The sequence below is a fragment of the Larus michahellis genome, chromosome 4 (assembly GCF_964199755.1).
Source record: "Larus michahellis chromosome 4, bLarMic1.1, whole genome shotgun sequence".
NCBI lineage: Eukaryota > Metazoa > Chordata > Aves > Charadriiformes > Laridae > Larus > Larus michahellis.
The window spans coordinates 1892374-1909702 of NC_133899.1; the positions used below are offsets into that span (position 1 = coordinate 1892374).

At 63.6% G+C, this 17329-nt stretch overlaps 1 long non-coding RNA gene across 1 annotated transcript; it reads left to right on the forward strand.

Annotated features, from left to right (window-relative positions):
* The first annotated feature begins 3205 nt into the window (after window positions 1-3205).
* Window positions 3206-11098, forward strand: LOC141743133 (uncharacterized). The gene is made up of 2 exons (XR_012586958.1): window positions 3206-3978; window positions 8543-11098. It is a non-coding gene; the product is annotated as an uncharacterized LOC141743133 (long non-coding RNA).
* The last annotated feature ends 6231 nt before the right edge of the window (window positions 11099-17329 follow it).

The window sequence follows — 17329 nt, forward strand, 5'->3', positions numbered from 1 at the left end:
GGCTCCATCCTTGTTGCACGACTTCCAAACGCACAGCTCCCCATTGCACGGCTCCCCATTGCACGGTTCCCGTTGTGGGGCTCCCTCCCCACCGCAGGGCTGTTGCACAACCCCCCGTCGCTCGCCTCCCCGGTGTGGAGCTGCCGCAGGAGGGACCCCTCACACCCAGCAGCCCCCAGCGCCCATCTGCCCCCCCGGAGGGCTCAGCATACCCCTTGCCCACATGCTGCCCTGCAGATGTGCACAGCTCCCACCAACCACTGTCCCAACCCTGCCACCACGACTTTCATTCTCCTTTTTGCGCTTGCCATCTGTCACCAGCCTCCCCGGGTCCCCGCAGACTGCAGGGATTAACCCCCTCTGGGGCACATGCCTGCAGGGGGGTCTCTGTGACCACCCAGAGGGCGCCCAGGGCTGGCGGGGACGGGGTGCACAGCGTGGGGACAGGGCTGGGACAGCCACGGATGCGTGCACCAGGCAGGATGCTCTTCTGCGACTGCGCAGCCCCTGCGGGTTGAGTAGGGACCACCGCCCTGGAGAAAAGGGGGGTGATGGGGCCGTGCTCCCCTCGGCCGCGGCGTGCTGTCGGGCCAGCTGGCCGCGTGCGCAGCAGATGTCCACCCCGAGCCACCCTCTGCCGCTCCGTCCCCCGGCACCTGGTGCCCACCGGCCATCTGGAGTTGTCCACATCCCCGGAGACGATGCTCAGCCCTGGCCGCCAGCAGCACCCGGCCGCCCTCGTCCATCCTGGGGGCTGCAGGGGCCGCACTCTGCTCCCCGGGGCCAGGAGGGAGCTGCTCCCCAGCGGCGCCGAGCCAGCCCCAGCCATTGCCAGTGCTGGGGGAGCGGGTTATGGTGTATTCAGCAGCAGCGGTGCCAGCTCACCCTGCGCCGGCGTTTGGCTGCGTGTGGAGGGACGCGGGGTGCCAGGCCCCGTTCTCCATATCGGGGTGGTGAGGACAGGGAGGGGGTCATTCCAGATGTGCCATCACAGCTGGGAGCAAAACACCCAGCGCGTGAAGGCACCCCAAAAGCTGAGACTCAGGTGCACCACAGCCCTGCCCACCCGCAGACCCCCCTGACCCCAGGCTTGCAGGGCTGCTGCGATGGTCCCCAGGGCACTGGGATGTCCCCAAGCTGCCACCATGGTTTTTCGCCTCCCTCCCAGCCGGGTGTGAGCCCCGCAGCCCGCGCCGGCAGGAGGGTTTTCCACTTGCTCCCCGCCGCCTTACACAGCTCGCTGATTAATTATGGATCCAGCAGAAAGCTTTTATTACATTACAGTTTACTTGTGGCAACATCCGTATTTATTAAAAAAAAAAAAAAAGAAGAAGAAGAAAAAAAAAGGAAAGTAATTACTACAGTGGTGTAAACATCACAAACACCGCTGGGTTACAGGGAGCTTGATGCTCAGGGTGAGTGCTGTGGCTGCCGGCGGCTCCAGCCCGGAGCCCTGTGGTGGGATGGGACGGGGACACCGGGCTCTGCTGTCACAGCGCTGCTTGGGGTGAGGACAGAGCACGGCAAGGGGGGAGCTGGGACACACCGAGACCATCAGTCCCCAGCCCCATCCTGCCCCAGCTCGAGGGGGGACAGAGCCAGAGCCTGTGCCGGCGTCCCCGACCGCCGCCGAGGAGGGAGCTGTAAACAAGGTGGAGCGAAACGTTTGATCTCCATCCATCTGCCGGCACCTAATCTCCCACCCGCGGACCTCATGCCTCATCACCTCCTGGCCCCCCCTAATCTGCTCCCTGCCGGCTGGTGGAGGGTCAGAGCCGGGGCTGCCGGCCGTGCTCCCCACCACGCGCCACATGGCACTGGTGCAACCGGGAGGCTGCCGCAGCGCGGAGAGCCGGGCCAGCGCAGCTATATGGTGGGAGAAACCTGGTTGTGTCCCCATTTGGGGTTTAAACTACCTGTGCTGCTGCAGCAGCGGGAGGGCGCAAGCCAGGGGACACATCCTGCTACCATCCCCCCGTGCCTGCATCCCGCCCGGCACGAGCATCTGCTGCCGCCGGAGCCACTGCCCATGGCAGGGTGGCAGGAGATGGGTCTGTCCCCAGGGGCTCACGGGGGACGCGATTGCCATCGTGACTCCCCGGGGACAGGAGAAGCTCGGAGACGCTCGGCGTGAAGTGGAGCCGTAAGTGCCTCCCGCGTCACGTGGCGAGGATAAGTGCAAAATGGCCCTATTATGATAATTGTGCGAAATTATGATTGATGGAGATTAGCTGCTTATTTGAGGAAATGGCAGGCGCACGTGTGACACGGGCAGGCTGGGGGACGACCGCCAGGGGATGGGGGCACGGGCAGGGGGGCACGGGCAGAGGGGCACGCCGGGACGTCTCCTGAGTCTCTCCCTATAGCGTTGGACCCTCTCCACCACCCCAGGAGCTGCTGCATCCCCGGCCAATGGCTCTCAGGCTGGGACGTGCCACCGCATGGGGACACTGAGCGCTGTGTGGCAGGAGTCCGGGATGGGGCTGGTGTGACTCACACACAGGCCCGTCCTGCCCCATAGAAGGTTCCTGGTGTCTCCTGCCAACCCCGTTAAATGCATCCCTGATTAGGGGGTAAACCTCTTAAACAGCGATGGCAGCAGTGTCTCCATGTGCCGGTGCCTCAGCTGGCCTTCCTGGTGCTCTGTCCCACCGGGCTGTGCCATGGGGCTGTGCCATGGGGCTGGGAAAAGGGCAGCAGGGCAGCCCTGGTACCTCTGTGGCTCCCAATGACTATGGCTCTCAGTAAATGACTTATTTTGGGTGCAGCCGAGCAGGGCGCTGGGCTGGCTCTGGGCTGGCAGTCTGTCCCCTGCCTCCTGCCCGGCCATCCCCGCTGGTGTCCCTCGGCCTCAGGAACGCTCCTGGGGCACTGGCACCGGGAGCGTCTGGGCTACAGTGGATGCTCAAGCCACGCTCCTGCTTCTCCCTTCAAAAAGACACCAAGACCAGGAATTTCGGTAAGAAAAGCCGGAGAAGTGGGATGGCTGCAATGCCGATGGCTGGCCAGGACGGAGCCATGGCACGACTGCACCACCGGGGATAGGATTCCTGCACAGGGTGGGGACACATTGCACGAGGCCGAGGTGGCCGTGCAGAGCAGCGCGTGGCTGGAGGGCACCCCAAAACCACCCACCCATCGCCAGAAGTCCCTCCTCCGCTCTCCCCTTTCCAATTTCCCGGGCCCCCCTACACGGCAGACGGATGCTGGGTAAGAGGTGTGTCTGCAGGAGCCGTGCTCGCCATGCAGCATCGCCGAGCCAGGATGTATCGGTGCTTGCCATCACCGGGATGGGCTTTTCTGGCCGGGCTGGGGGCACAAGTGGAGACAGATGGGTCTGAGCCTCCCCGGGTGATGCTGGCACCATGGCCAGGCTCCCGCGCCCTTCGCCGAGGGACGAGGACATCACCCAGGTCCCCCACCGACGGGCACGGTGAAGCCAGCGCCTCTCTCTGCCATTTTCCCCTTTTCCTCCCCCTTATTTGGCTTTTGGCAGCGGAGCCGCAGTGGCGGCTGGGGCGCGCGGTGCTGGGGAAGGGCTGCCAAGCGTCGGCAGCCCCCCGCGGCCCCCCAGCCCCTCGTGCCAAGGCTGGTGGCTGGCAGAAGGGCTGCCTGCGCCTGGCGGGGCTCCGTCAGCTGCGGGAGGATCCCTGCACCACGCTCGCTGCCAATTTCCCTGCGAGCTGGCACTGCAGGCGGCTCCGGAGGCACCGGCGGAGAAGGCTGGGGAGGACGGATTGTGAAAGGGAGAGAGGAAAGAAAAAAAAAAAAAAAATGGACACATGCCATCGCTGGAGCGGCGAGGCTGCTGCTGCCAAAACGCCAGCAGGCAGCGCGGGGCCAAAACCCACCGGCGGCAGAGAGGAGGGTCTGGCAGCCCGTCCCGGCGCGGGGTGGATGGAGGACGGGCAGCGCGGCAGAGGCACGGCGTGGCCGAGGCAGGACGGGTGGCGGATGGTGGAGCCGGAGAGGAGAGAGGTATTTGCCTTCGTTTTAAAGGCTGTGTGTGCGTGCATGTGTCTGCTGCCGGGGCTGCGCACCCCGGCTGGCTCAGCCCCGTGCAGGCTGCCTGCGGCCTCCCCGGCCGTCCTGCCGCTCTCCTGCCCATGGCCTGCCCCATGGCGCTGCCAGCCCTTCGCTGCCCGCGGCGAGGGCAAGCGAGGGCTCTGGGTGCCATCTGGGCTCGGCCGGTGGCTGCAAAGGGGGGATTTGCCATCCTCTGGCCACGCACGCAGGGGCCAGCGAGGGAGGCTGCGGCTTTGTCTGGTTGGGCTTTGTCTGCCGGCGGCGGTGCCGGCAGCTGCGCGGGGCGGCGAGCAGGGGTGGCCGCGGTGGAGCGGGGAGGGTGTGAGCCGAAGTCCTGCCGGCGGCAGGGCTGGCACGTGGGAACCGTCCCCTGCTCCCAAACTGGGGCTACCGCAGAGCCGAGCCTGGGAATGGGGGAGACGGAGAGAGAGGGTGGGCAGAGAGCCCTCTGCACTCACCGCCGTGCTGGGGAGGGGGAGGAAGGAAGGCGAGGATTGCAGGGCACTGGGGAGAGGGGCCGACGCGGGGGTCACAGCCACAGGGTGCTGGCCCCAGGGGCTGGGCGTGCTGGTGGGTGTCGCATGGGGTTGGGGGTGCGTGTGGGTGTTGGGAGCATTGGGGAGGGCGATGAGGGGTGCAGGGCAGAGCCTTGGTCCGGCAGCACCGATGCTGCCGCGTGCTGGTCCGGGTCAGTGAGCGTGCTGCCTGCCCCGTGGCGCAGGAGCAACGTCGGAGCCAGCAGCAGATGCCGGTGGGCCGGGAGCACCGTGGCTTCGCAACTCCACCAGCACCCACGCGAAGGCAAAGGGCTCCCACTGGGTCCCCAAGCACCGAACCTGGCCGGCACCAGGGGAAGGAGCTGGCACTGGAGGGAAAGAGACGTTGGCAATGCCGAGCCCCTGAACCACCCTGACTCCTGCCTGCTGCTCTGCACCCCTGAAGGACCTGGGCTGTGCGCAGCAGCACCCCTGTGCCCAGGGATGTCCTCTCTCCACCAACACCGGGACAAACTTCCTGCAGGGTTCTCGGCTCCCAGCACCCATCGCCTGCAGGAGCCGGGGCAGCGGCTCAGCCCTGGGAACATCACAGCATCCAGCTTCGAGGGCATCAGCATCTCCCTGGGAGGCATGTGGAATGAGGCAAGAGGAGCTGTCCTGTCCCATCCCTTCCTATCCTGTCCCATCCCAATCCCATGCCCAAGCATCACTGGCCCCGCAGCCAGCCCATGCATCACAGCTCCAAGCCAGAGGAGCAGCTCTGCCTATTCCTGCATCGGATATTGGGATTAAAAGCAGCGTCCTGCTTGTGAGGGACAGACTGTGCTGCAGCTGGGTCCCGGGTCCCCAAAACCTCCCATGAAGAAGGATCAGAAAAGGTCCCTCAGACAGCGGGATGGCACCGCCACAGCCCCTCCACCTCGTGTGAACCTCCTGGGGCCACCGTTCATGGGAGGATGAGAGCACGTTCCCTGTTACTGCCCCATGCTGCCTGTCACAGGGCCAGGGGGGGCAGAAACGCTCCCTGTGCCGTGGGATGCTCCCCCCGTCTCCCCCTCTCCCTCGTTTTCCTCCATATTTCACAGTTCCTGCTTCCTGCACAAGGCAGGGGTCTCCAGGGACTCCAGCCAGATGTTCTCTGCAGCACACCACATTGCTTTCCTAATGAAATATTCATGGAGCCTCTCCGCCTTTTGCCATGAAAGCCTTCTGCAGCTCCCAGCCATGGAAACGCTGTGCAGGCAGCATTCCTGCAAAGACGCTCGCCCGGGGCTCCCGGCCCCCCGCTTCCCACCCAGCACCTTCGCTCCTCCTTCCTCTTCTTCCTCCCACAGGCAGTGCCAGAGCGGGGGCTTCGTCCCCTCTTGCCACGCAGGTGAAGCATCCCCAAGGGCACAGCCAGGGCCATGCGCTGGGGACACCGGTGTCCCCATGCGGCTGCCACCCACCCCGAGGCCGGGTCCATCTGTGGCTCAGCGTGGTGGCGGGTGTGTGCACACCCCAGCATGGAGGTGTCTCACCCACCCCCTGCCAAAACCACCCCGAGGGCGGTAGAGCCGGAGGTCCCGTCTGCCGGCGCGGCCCTGGTGCTGCCGCCGGCTCCCAGCCAGCCCGCGGCATTAGCGATGCTGTGCACTATAATCCAATTAGGTTGTTTATGCAAACAATCAGGTTTTATGTTTCGGTAAAAAGCTTAAATAACCTTAATCAAAGTGAAAGACCTGATATGATCGCCGGTGGGGGCTGCGGTTTGTTGGATGGTGGGCAGGACACCCTGCCCAGCTCATGACACCTTGCCCGGCTTGTGCCCACCGCCAGCAGCCCTGGGATCTCCCGGGGGGCTCAGCACCGAGGGCCACGTGGGAGATGCTTTGCTCCAGCTCAGCTTTGCTGCCTGAGGGTCTGAGCCGTCCCGCTGGCACTGACGGTGTAGGGGGTCCCGGTGCCCTTTGGCATCACGTCCTGCAAGCCCCAGCTGGCCCTGCTGCCAGGGGGGGCTGGGGGCCAGGGTCCCTCTGCCCACAGCTGCCCACCCAGCGAGCCCAGGGGGGCCCAGCATGCCTGCCCCTTCCTCCCCCTCACCCAGAGATCGTTAACTGAAACTCCAGAGGCATTAATCAGCCAGAGCAATAACCCGAGGAGGGAAGGGTGGGCGCAGGGTGTCTGGGGGGGGCAGCGGGAGGGCGCTGGGGTGCGGGTTTGCTGTGCTGGCCAGTGATGAGGGGACACGTCTGGGTGCTCCCTTGTTTATTGACACATATGCGACAGTGGTGACAAGGGGTCCTGGGGTCCCACCTCACTCCAAGGGACCATCTCCCCCAGGGTCTGCATCCCTGCTGCTCCCCCATTCCCTCCCTTCCCTTCTGGGCGTGCTATTCCTCTCCTTGTCTATTTATTTCTTCTATTTATTCCTGGCGGTTGAGTACCTGAAGTCTGTAGATCCTCGTTGATTACTAACAGTGCATCTGGCTTACGGCTGGTTCTGGACCCCAGGACCCCTTGTCACCACCGTCCCGTATGTGTCAATAAACGAGGGAGCATCCACCTGCACCGAGGGAGGACGCGGGAGACGCCAGCCAGCAACTCATCCAGCGTGCTGCCATCATCCCACCTCGCATCACCAGCCCGGGCTGCACTGACAACACCGGAGCATGCCGGTGCCGGGAGAAAATCCCTGCAGCTCCAGCTGGGGTTAGGCACGGCAGCGCGAGGTGGCACCGGGGACTGTCCCTGCGCCCGCCTGGGGACAGGCATGGCGAGGCAGGGAGCAGGGCTTGCTCTAGAGGGCTGTACCCGCCGGCGCTGCCTCCCCGCACACCCCGAGTTTCTGGCAGAGTAATAAGCTATGCATGTAGTGTAGAAATAAAACATGTTCTGCAGAACAAATGATGTTAATTTGCTGAGAGGCTCTGAAGCTGAGTATTAGCGAAATGCCTTGAGGGAGAGAGCGGCAGCTGTGCTGGAATTAATGGCAACGTGCCGAATTAGCACCGCTATGCATCATAGTCAGAGGGAAAAATTACCGGAGAGTGGGGGAAAACAACCTCCTCCGCGCGCCAGCCCCGACCCTGGGGCACGCTGCGGAGCGGAGCCGGCCACGGCGAGTCCTGGCATCCGTGGGCTACCCTCGCCCCAGCCTTGCCTGGGCACACGATGGGGGAGGCTGCCGGCTCTGAGCCAGATGGCCTCCCTGGCGACGGTGTGTCCTCGGGAGCACTCAGCATCCCTCTGGGATGTCCAACATCACTCTAGGGCGCTCAGCATTCCTCTGGGATGCTTGACATCCTTCCAGGGTGCTTAGCATCCCTGTGGACCAAACTGTGCCATTGCAATCCCACCTCACTCCAAGGGACCATCTCCTCCGGGGTCTGCATCCCTGCTGCTCCCCCATTCCTTCCCCTCCTTCCTGGGGGTGCTATTCATCTCCTCGACTATTTATTTCTTCTATTTATTCCTGGCGGTTGAGTACCTGAAGTCTGTAGATCCTCATTGATTACTAACAGTGCATCTGGCTTACGGCTCTACAGCCTCCTCCGGAGCATCCGTCTTCTTTCCCCGCCGCCTTCCGCCCGCCCGCCCGCGTGCCACGGCATGCCCCGGCTACCGGGAGCACGCTGCAGATTGTGCATTGCCTCTTAATGGACGGGTTCCAGTAAAATCCACGCCTCTGACGAATATTTAACACCAACATCCGTCTCTGCTGCCCGGTGGGGGGGTTCAGTTCGGCTGGTCCCGCTGCGGCTGCCGGGTCAGGGCTGCAGAGCTGCCGGGTCTCACGAGAAACCAGGCTTAGCCCTTGCGTGGCTGAAGCCCAGCCCGCGCAGCCAGCAGGGAGCAGTTAGCCCAGCGGAGACTGGGGCTGGTGACATCCCAAGCCGGTTCCCCCCTAAACCCCTCGTTGTCCTGTGTGTCCATCGCAGCCCACGGCTGCTCATCCCCAGCAGTTCATTCCCAGTGTAAAACATCTCCCTGTTTTGTCCCGTCACCCACAGCGTTTTCTCCCGCTTTTGCCTCTGCAGATCCCCAGCCCCATGGATGCCGCCTTCCTCGGGGGACAAAGCCACGCTGGACAAAGCAGCCCCCACCTGGCCCCGCATGCCACCACCGTGCCACCCAGCCCTGTGGTGGGACACTCCTGGGGCGGGGGCTCATGCCTGGCCGTGCAGTGGGCCACGCGCTGTGACGGATGCGGATGTGCCGCTGGTGTGGCCCTTGCTGGGACGTGCCAACAACTGCCAGGCACTGGGACATGGTGACAGGGACGGGACTTCCCCTGTGACCCCTCTGCGTCCGTTGGATTTCAGCATTCCCAGGAGCGTGTCCAGGTGAAGGAGGAGTTTTGTCCATGCAAACACTGGTACACGTGGAGCTTTCCCAAACAAGCTCGGGCTCTGCCGACTGCCTCAGGGGCCAGGATTGGGCCTGGGGAGGAGAAACCTGGGAGTGTGGGGACCTGGAGGAGCTGCACAGGAGGCTGACAGTGGCATCACCCAGCAGGACCTGCATGGACCCACCGAGGGCTGCACCGGGAGCTGCTTTACTGGCTTGGGGCACCGTCAGTCCTGACCCCGACCCCACTGCTCCACGTCCTGGGGATGCTCCGGGGCGGCTGCCCCGTCCCCACCCCAAACCCGGAGCTCTGGGTGCGCAGGGCTCATCTCCGCCGAACGGGGCCATCCCACCCCTCCATCCCTGGGCTGGGAAATCTTGAAACCCGGTTGTTCTCGGAGCAGAAAGGGAGAAGCGGGGGGAGGATGCTGTGGGGTGCTGCGGGCGCCGCGGGTGGCTGGACGCAGGCAGGGCGGCGGGGGCTGCCGGTCACTGCCAGGTTACATCTGCCGGGGCACGCAAGAGTGACTCCAGATGCATTAGAAGTGCCGTGCTCCAATTTCAATTTCATCGTCTCACAATCATTTTCAGGCTCCTCTTAGTGCCACATTAACGAAGCCTGCTCGTTTGAATGCATAATTAGCCCAAGCATTCTACCTCGCTAATTTCGAAGCAAGAGCGGGAGGCGGGGGGGGGGGGGAATTTGCATATTAATTTAGCAGAGGGAGAGAAAAATTGTTTACCACTTGCTTCTTGCTGTTGATCACAGCGGACTTAACTCTTTCCCGGGCGCCATCTGGAGCTGCAGAGCCGGGCGCCCGGCTGGCACGTGGGACGGGACGCAAAGGTTACGCGGCAGCAATTAAATCCTCCCTGCGGCACCGCAGCCGTCCGGACCACCCCGGTCGCCTGTGCTACTGGGAGCCAACTGGGGGCACTGGGGCTGCAGCTCCTGGGAGCACAGGGCAAGCGAAGGGCGGCCGGGATGGAGGTGCAAGCTCCAGGTGCACCGCAACCCTCCTCCCCATGTGGCCGTGGGGTGAAAAGTGCCATCGTCACCCCCCCCTCAGGGTGCCAGGGTCCCATCCTGGCTCTGTCCCTGCCGTTCTTGGCAAAGCCGGCAGCGGCGCCAGGCGCAGCCCAGGCAGACACAGGGATGCTCGACAGCATCGCCCCTCCCGGGTCCATGCAAAGTCCACCCTGTCACCCTCAGTGTGTCCCCTCCAAGGGGACAGCTCTGTCCCCCTTTGCTTTTTAGCGTCACCCCCCCATAATATGATGTCAGATGCCCACGTGTGCCATCCCCAACAGCCCTTCGCAGCAGGGTGGCTCATAGCGTCGTCGTGCATGGGATGCCCGCAGACACGATGCACCCACGCAGCACCCACGGACCTGGCTGTGTGCAGCCTCACTGAGCACCGACAACTCGCTACACCCCCCCCACCCCCCCCCACCCCCCGCCGCCATCTCCCTTTGTTTGGGAGTCTGTGGGCGTCTTGAGCCGAGGTTGGAGGTAATTTGTCTGTCTCCTGCAGCGGGCTGTCATCTCGCATCTGCGAACCAGTTCCATTTGCGCTGCCAGTAAAAAATCTCAGGTCTGACAGGTAGTAGAAAAAAAAAAAATATGCAAAAAAGGAGAAAAGCACAAAAAAAACCCCCCCAAAACCCAGCTGAGGAACTCCTGGGCAACGGGATGCTGCAAATATTGTGGGCTCGTCGCATCTGCGACCGCTCTCAAATCCAGCTACCGCTGGATTTGAGAGCGGTTGCAGATGCGACGAGCCATATTTTTGGCCTTTGGACCTTCATCTCATCTGGGCTTTGCACCTCCATCCTCCTCTCATCTGGGCTCCCCAGAAGGGCTGAATCACCCCTGGGAGACCCCCTGCCCCAACCGCACACCCCGTCTCGCTGGCTTGGAGCCATCCCAGCACGTCACAGCGATTTGGGTGACAGCCTCCGCCGCTGGCATCCCCCGTCTGGCTCCTGCATCCGAGCCAAGGCGGGGCGGAGAGATGCACGAAGGGTTCATCCTGCGACTCCTCCGTGGCCAGGGGACACCCCGTCTGTGGGGGTATGGAGTGTCCAGCGCGGCCGGAGCGATGCCGGAGCTGCCGCGGAGCGTTGGGCCGGCTCGCAGAGGGTTAACAGCTGATTACAGCCTTTGTCTCTGCATCAGTGTACATAATGCGCCCCGCATTTGCATACTGCAGTGTGCGCTCAATTAAAATGAACTTTTAATTTCTTCTAAGTAAATTACTTCTTCCCGGTACGTGACGCGCACAAATGTCAGAATAATGGGAGAGCCTTAATGAGCTGGGAATGAGGGGAGGGGAGCGCCGGGGCCCCGACCCCCTCCCGGGCCACTCTGCAGCCTGTGGCCTCCCCGTCGGGGGGGAAAGGACGGATCCTGCCTTCTTCTGCCTTCCCCGCTGGAGCCTGGGACATCCCCGCTGCCAGCACGTCCCCTGGGCAGGGCAGGGGTCCCAAATCCTCCTGCCCACGTCCCTGCGAGGGGCTGAGCTCTCCAGGTCCTGCCCGCATCCTGACATCCACGGGTGTCTGGGGACACAGGGACATCAGAGCATCCCTGAAAGGGGATGAAGTGTCCAGGTCCTGCCCGCATCCTGGCACGTGGGCACCCCTCACCATCCCCAAAAGATTCCCCTGGGCATCTTCTGCCCAGGGTGCCCTGCGCCACCCCCAGGGACGCCGGAGCCCTCTCCGCCCTCCCCACGGCAGCTCGAGGATGATGCTCGGGGAGGCACGTGGAGCCCCACACCCTGACCCTCCCGGCTGCCTCCCGCCCGGGTCGGGGCCGGCTGCGTGTCCGCAGGGGCCAGATGGCAGGCGAGATTACTGGAATTTGATTTTCAGATAAATCACAAACCTGGATGAACGAGTGCTGCTCCAGATGCATTATCCGTAATCCCCTGGAAGGGAACCTTTCGGAGGAGACGGTCCCTGTGCCAGCTTGGCAGCAGCTGGGTAATCCCGGCCGGCGGCACGGCCCCGCGCAGCCCGGGGGGATCAGCTGCTCCCCGGCTGCACCGCGGTGTGTCACCCGCACTCGCCGCGACCCACATTTGGTCCCGCCGAGCCCGGGTGGGAGCAGATGGGGCCAGATGGAGTCACACCAGGAGCACACGGGCACCAGGACGAGCCCGTGCCCGCGGTGCCCGTGCCCGGCTGTCGCTCCCGCTCGGCTCAGCGCAGCGGGAGGAGGCCAAGGTGATGCGGGGGGTCGCTGCCGGGCTCTCCCCACCCCGCTTCTGCCCACCAGTGGTGCCCGGAGCATCCCCACGCTGCCCAGCACTCCCAGCGCAGGGGCCACGGAGAGCCCCCCTTTGCCCACCCCCACCGTGCCCAGCCTGTCAACACCAACGACGACGTTTCTCCGTTAACTCGTAACAATGCATCTCCACTCGTTGCACTGATTAATTGCGACATGGGAACAACTCCCAGCTGCCGGCTCCGAGGAAGAGGAGGGAAGGGACAGGGTGGCCACCAGGTCCCGGTGCTTTGGGCTGGGCTGCCGCGGCACCGCGGAGCCGGGGAGGGCAGGGGGGGTGCAGGCACCGGGCTCGAGGCCATGTTAGGGGCTGTGGCTTGCTCTTGCTCTCCGCTCCAGATTGGGGCTGTGCTTTTGGGGTCACATTGAGCTTTTGGGGGTTCTGGGTTGAGCAGCAGCTTTCCCGAGCCCCAGAGCGGGCTCATCCCCACCTTCGGGAGCAGCCTCCTGCACCTCCCCCTCTCCTTCAGAAGCGCAAATTTGGGGACCCCCAAACTTCTGCAAATAAATGCAAACTGTAAGCGGTGGGGATGCAAGCGCAGAGCCCCCCCATCTCCCCGTGCCACCCAGCCGAGCGCGGCCGCGGCCCCGGGGCTGACCCCCATTTCCCAGGTGGCAGCGGTGGGGTCGCGCTCGCCCCGGGACAGGCCATCCATCACTCGCCAGGAACAGCAAAACAGGCAACGGTGCATCGCGGCGCAGAGCAACTGTAACCGCGGAGGATGCTGCCGATCAATGGGAGCATTAACCTGAGCCCGCACGCCCCGTCCTTGGGGGCTGGGGGTGGATGCGGGGAGACGGCAGATATTAATTCCTCTCCGGCTCCCAAAGGAAGAGGAGATGGGAAAAGCAAAGCTCTGTCTGGCTGCTCCTGGTTCCCTGCTCTAGCGTGGCTCTGGGAATGCCACCAGCATGTCTATGAGGACGGTCCCCGCACGGCTCAACCCTGTCCCTGCTAAGGGGAAGGGCTCCCGAAGCCGATCGTGCCGCCGAGCATACTAGCCAATACCCATCTGTGGGAGCCAACAGAAATACCAACCGTGGCCATCCCTGGACTCTGCTTTTCACTTTCTCTCCCCAGATCTCCTCTTTTTGCATCATCATTTACAGGGACTGCTAGCCCGTCTTCCTGGGCTGGTGGCCGACCTCTCCGCATCCCCCGATGTGATGGAGCGTGGAGGCAGTACTGCCAAACGCCCGCAGCTCTAAGGCCAGGCATTACCCATCACCTTGTCCCCCTCGCTGGGCTCCGTGGTCCCCCCGACACCCCCTGGCACGGTCCCGGCAGCAGTCGGCGCGTGCTGGTGTGCGAGCGAGGGATCAGAGCGCGGGAGGCGAGCAGGACTGCGCTTCCCCCCCCCCCAACGCCAAAATTTACATTGAACCACAAATTAATTTCATAATTTTTTCCTCTCTAATTATGCCAACATCTGCTGCAAGGCCCAAGCTGTGCACATGCATTTTAATACATCCCTCCCCCCGTCTCTCTCGGCGCTGAACTTTTCAGTAATTATCGCCAGGAGAAGGGCTCCTTTCCATGGGAGGGAGAGGCGAAGGCTGGCAGCGGGCAGGAGCAGGCAGAGGGAGTTGCAGGCAGCGCAGGGCAGGCTGTGCCTGGTTCGGGGGCTGCTTTCGGGGCTGTGGCTGGCCCCGGCCTCTGCTGAGCCATGGCGTGGGGAGCTGCAGGCAGCAGTGGAGGATCTGCCTTATTAAAAGGCTGGTTTTGTTTCCAGGAGAAAAGGGAAGGAGGGATGAGGATGCCCTGGGTGCAGCTCGGGAGAGAGAAGGGGTGGCAGGGGCCCTACATATGCGAGGCAGCCTGCCGCACCCTGTGCCGGGCTGGAGCACGGAGTGCTGGCTCTGCCCCAGGGATGCTGCACCGTGCCAGGATCCCAGGGACCGGCTCTGCCCCAGGGACCCTGCACCATGCTGGGGTCCCAGGGACCAGCTCTGCCCCAGGGATGCTGCACCATGCTGGGGTCCCAGGGATCGGCTCTGCCCCAGGGACCCTGCACCGTGCCAGGATCCCAGGGACCGTCTCTGCCCCAGGGATGCTGCACCATGCTGGGGTCCCAGGGACCGGCTCTGCCCCAGGGATGCTGCACCATGCCGGGGTCCCAGGGATCGGCTCTGCCCCAGGGACCCTGCACCGTGCCAGGATCCCAGGGACCGGCTCTGCCCCAAGGATACTCCATCCCAGGGCAAGGCCAGCCCATGGCTAGAGGTAGCCGGCTCTCCTCGGGGCCAGGGAAGGCCCCCTACCCCAGGACACTTTGGTCTTTTTTTCACCCAGCCATCTCCAGCTGTATTCGCCTTCCCCCGCGCTGCATGACAGGCTCTGAATGCAGCCCTTTGCTCCTCGGTGTCCTGCCTGCAACAAGAGTGGGGCGCTGGGGGTGTGTGAGGTCCAGGGGTCCCTGTGCTCAGCCTCCACCACACTGTCCCCTGGCCTTGTCCCTGTCACACGTGGGTTCGAGTGAAGCCAGTGGCTGTGGCAGCCCCCTTCTGTCCCCCACCGCATGTCTGCTCCCGCCCAGGGAGATGTTTCATGGCCTTGCTGGCAGATGCAAAAGGTCATTTGGCTGCCGAGTAATTAAAACCTGGCAATTATCAATTTAGAGCCGCGAGCTCCTGGCCTGGCGAGTGCTCAAGTCCTCCCGGGTGAGCTGCGGGATGCAGCCAAGGTGCAGAAAGGGCAGGCACCCGGGAGGGGACGGCGGCATGATGCATGTCCCCCGTGCCGGGACCTCACCTTCAGCCCAGGCAGCTCGCTGGAGAGCCCGCGGGGATGCTGCGCTCTCATTACATAGTTCATCAAGTGTTTTAATTAAAAGGTGGGGGGATGAAGGTGCTGCTCGGAGTGCAGGGTGAGCTCGGCTGCTGTGCTCCGAGGAGGAAAAGCCACCGTCCTGCTCCAGGTGCAGATGCATGGCCCAACCTTGGGTTCGGGTGGCAACCCAGAGCTGCCTCTGTGATGGGAAGGGGCCCGATCCTGCCCAGGGCTGCGCACCAAGTGTGGAACAGGCCATGGCACCGACGGCACGACTGAGTGGGTGCAAACCCTCTCCCCTCCTCCCACCTCCCCGCTGCCAGGGGCGCTGCTGCCGCCGGAGCTGCCCGGTGGGTGGGAAGCCCATTCCCCACCCCAAGGGGGTCGGAGCTGAGCACCCCCCAGCCCCACGCTCCCACAATTAATTACAGCTATAAAAATCAAGGCGGACGGCAGTGTCCGTGCCCTGCTCTTACTCAAGCAAGGCAGGGAGCAGGATCAAACCCTGGAGTTGCCCTTTGGGGTCATGTATGAGCTCTGGGGGGTGGCAGGGGATTAATCCTGCTCCAGCGCTGAGAACCGGCGGGAACCCAGCCTCTGATGAGCAGAGCTGGCAGAAGTGGGGGGGCTGGCCACCGCAGCAGGACCCCTTCCCACAGGATGCTCCATGGCACAGCACGAGGCACCCACCCACCCCACTGAGCATCATCCCGGGGGGCAGCGGGGATATCCCGCACCCTTTCCCGGCCGCCGCGTGGGTGCTGTCCCATCGCGGTGCCGGCTCTCGCGGCGGCCCAGGTGTGACAGCAGGAGTGGGGCCGCGTCAGCCCCGTTAGGCTGCTGCCGCCCGCCCGACTCGCAGCCGGGAACAGATGGCAGGCGACAGAAGCTGCCGATGAATAATACACGTCTAATGAGCGCCGCTCCCAGCCGCCCGCTCGCTCCGCGCGCTGCCCCGCACACGCGCCCGCTTGCTCCATCTGTGCCCGCTGCCTTGCACGGGGTACCGTGCCAGGGTGCCCTCGCCATGCTCCTGGCACCCATGGGTCCTGCCCCATACCAGGATGCCCCTGCCATGTGCATGGCACCCATAGGTCCTGCCCCATACCAGGGGGCCCCTGCCATGCTCCTGGCCCCCATGGGTTCCACACATACCAGGATGCCCCAGCTATGCGCATGGCACCCATAGGTCCTGCCCTATGCTGGGGTGACCACAACCACGTCACCCATGGGTTCCACCACATACGAGGATGCCCCAGCTATGTGCATGGCACTCACAGATCCTGCCCTGCGCGGGGCTGTCCCTGTGGGTGCTGGGGCTCCTCTGCAGCAGGATGGCATGGGAAAGGGTGCCAGGGACCCACCGAGCACTCCAGGCACCTTGCCCGAAAATGCTGCGGTGGCACCAAGCAGTGTCTCCATCACGGAGCTGGCAGGGCAGGAGTACCTGGGTGCCATGGCATGGGGCAGCCCAGCGCCCGCGCTGTGGGGCCAGGAGCAGAGAAGAGGAGGCAGGGTGGGCATCGGCTGCCCCAGCCCCTTGCCGGCGGTGCCGCGGAAGGAGCCGCAGCCGGTGTGTAGCCAAACAGCTCGGTGAGGGGGCTCAGCGCAACCGCTGGCAGCAGGGTGGAAGAGCAGGGGTGCCCTCTCAGTCCCGCTGACGAGCCTCTGGCTAATTAGGGCTCCGGGGAGGGCTGCTCCTCTGCTTTGGGGCTTTGGCTGCTGCCTCTGCGAAACCAGCATCACTCGGGCTGTGGGAGCCCTGAATTTCTCCCAGGGAGGAGCACGGGGGCAAATTTCCATCATCTGGGCACACGGGTCCTGGCTCTCCGGCACTGGGATGCTTCGTTCACCGGCGCCGAGGAGTTTTGCCTCCGTTCCCTGATGGCCCCAACTGATCTCCCAGCCATTGCCATCCTCCCGCAGCAAAGCTCCCGCCTTGTTGCTCCCCGACGCGGTTTTGGTCCCTACCCGGAGCGGTGCGGGTCGGTGGGCACCCGCAGACAACGCCTTGGGAAGAGGAGGAGGAGGGTGGAAAACAAAACGCTGACGGATTGTGAAGCTATTGAAGTGCCGGCGAGTAAACTCCATATTTTTAACGGCATTTAAATGCCTCCAAGCAGATTAATAAGGTCTAGGTAATAGCAGAACCAGTCTATATTTATTCTATCTTAAACACCAGTTTGTCAGGCTGTATTAATATTGATGGTAAGGCTTGGATTGAGGACAGTAAACGCTGGGACTTCACTTTATCTCTCCCAAACAGGCTGCCTCAGCCCCTTTATCAGGGCTGCGGCTGCGGCAGCAGCTGCCTCTTCAAGGGCTCAGCGCATCCCCTCTCCCTCCCCCCGCTCCCTCTTTTTAATCAGAGGAGGAGAAGTTGCTGGCTTGATCGTTCCATTTTTATCTCTTTTA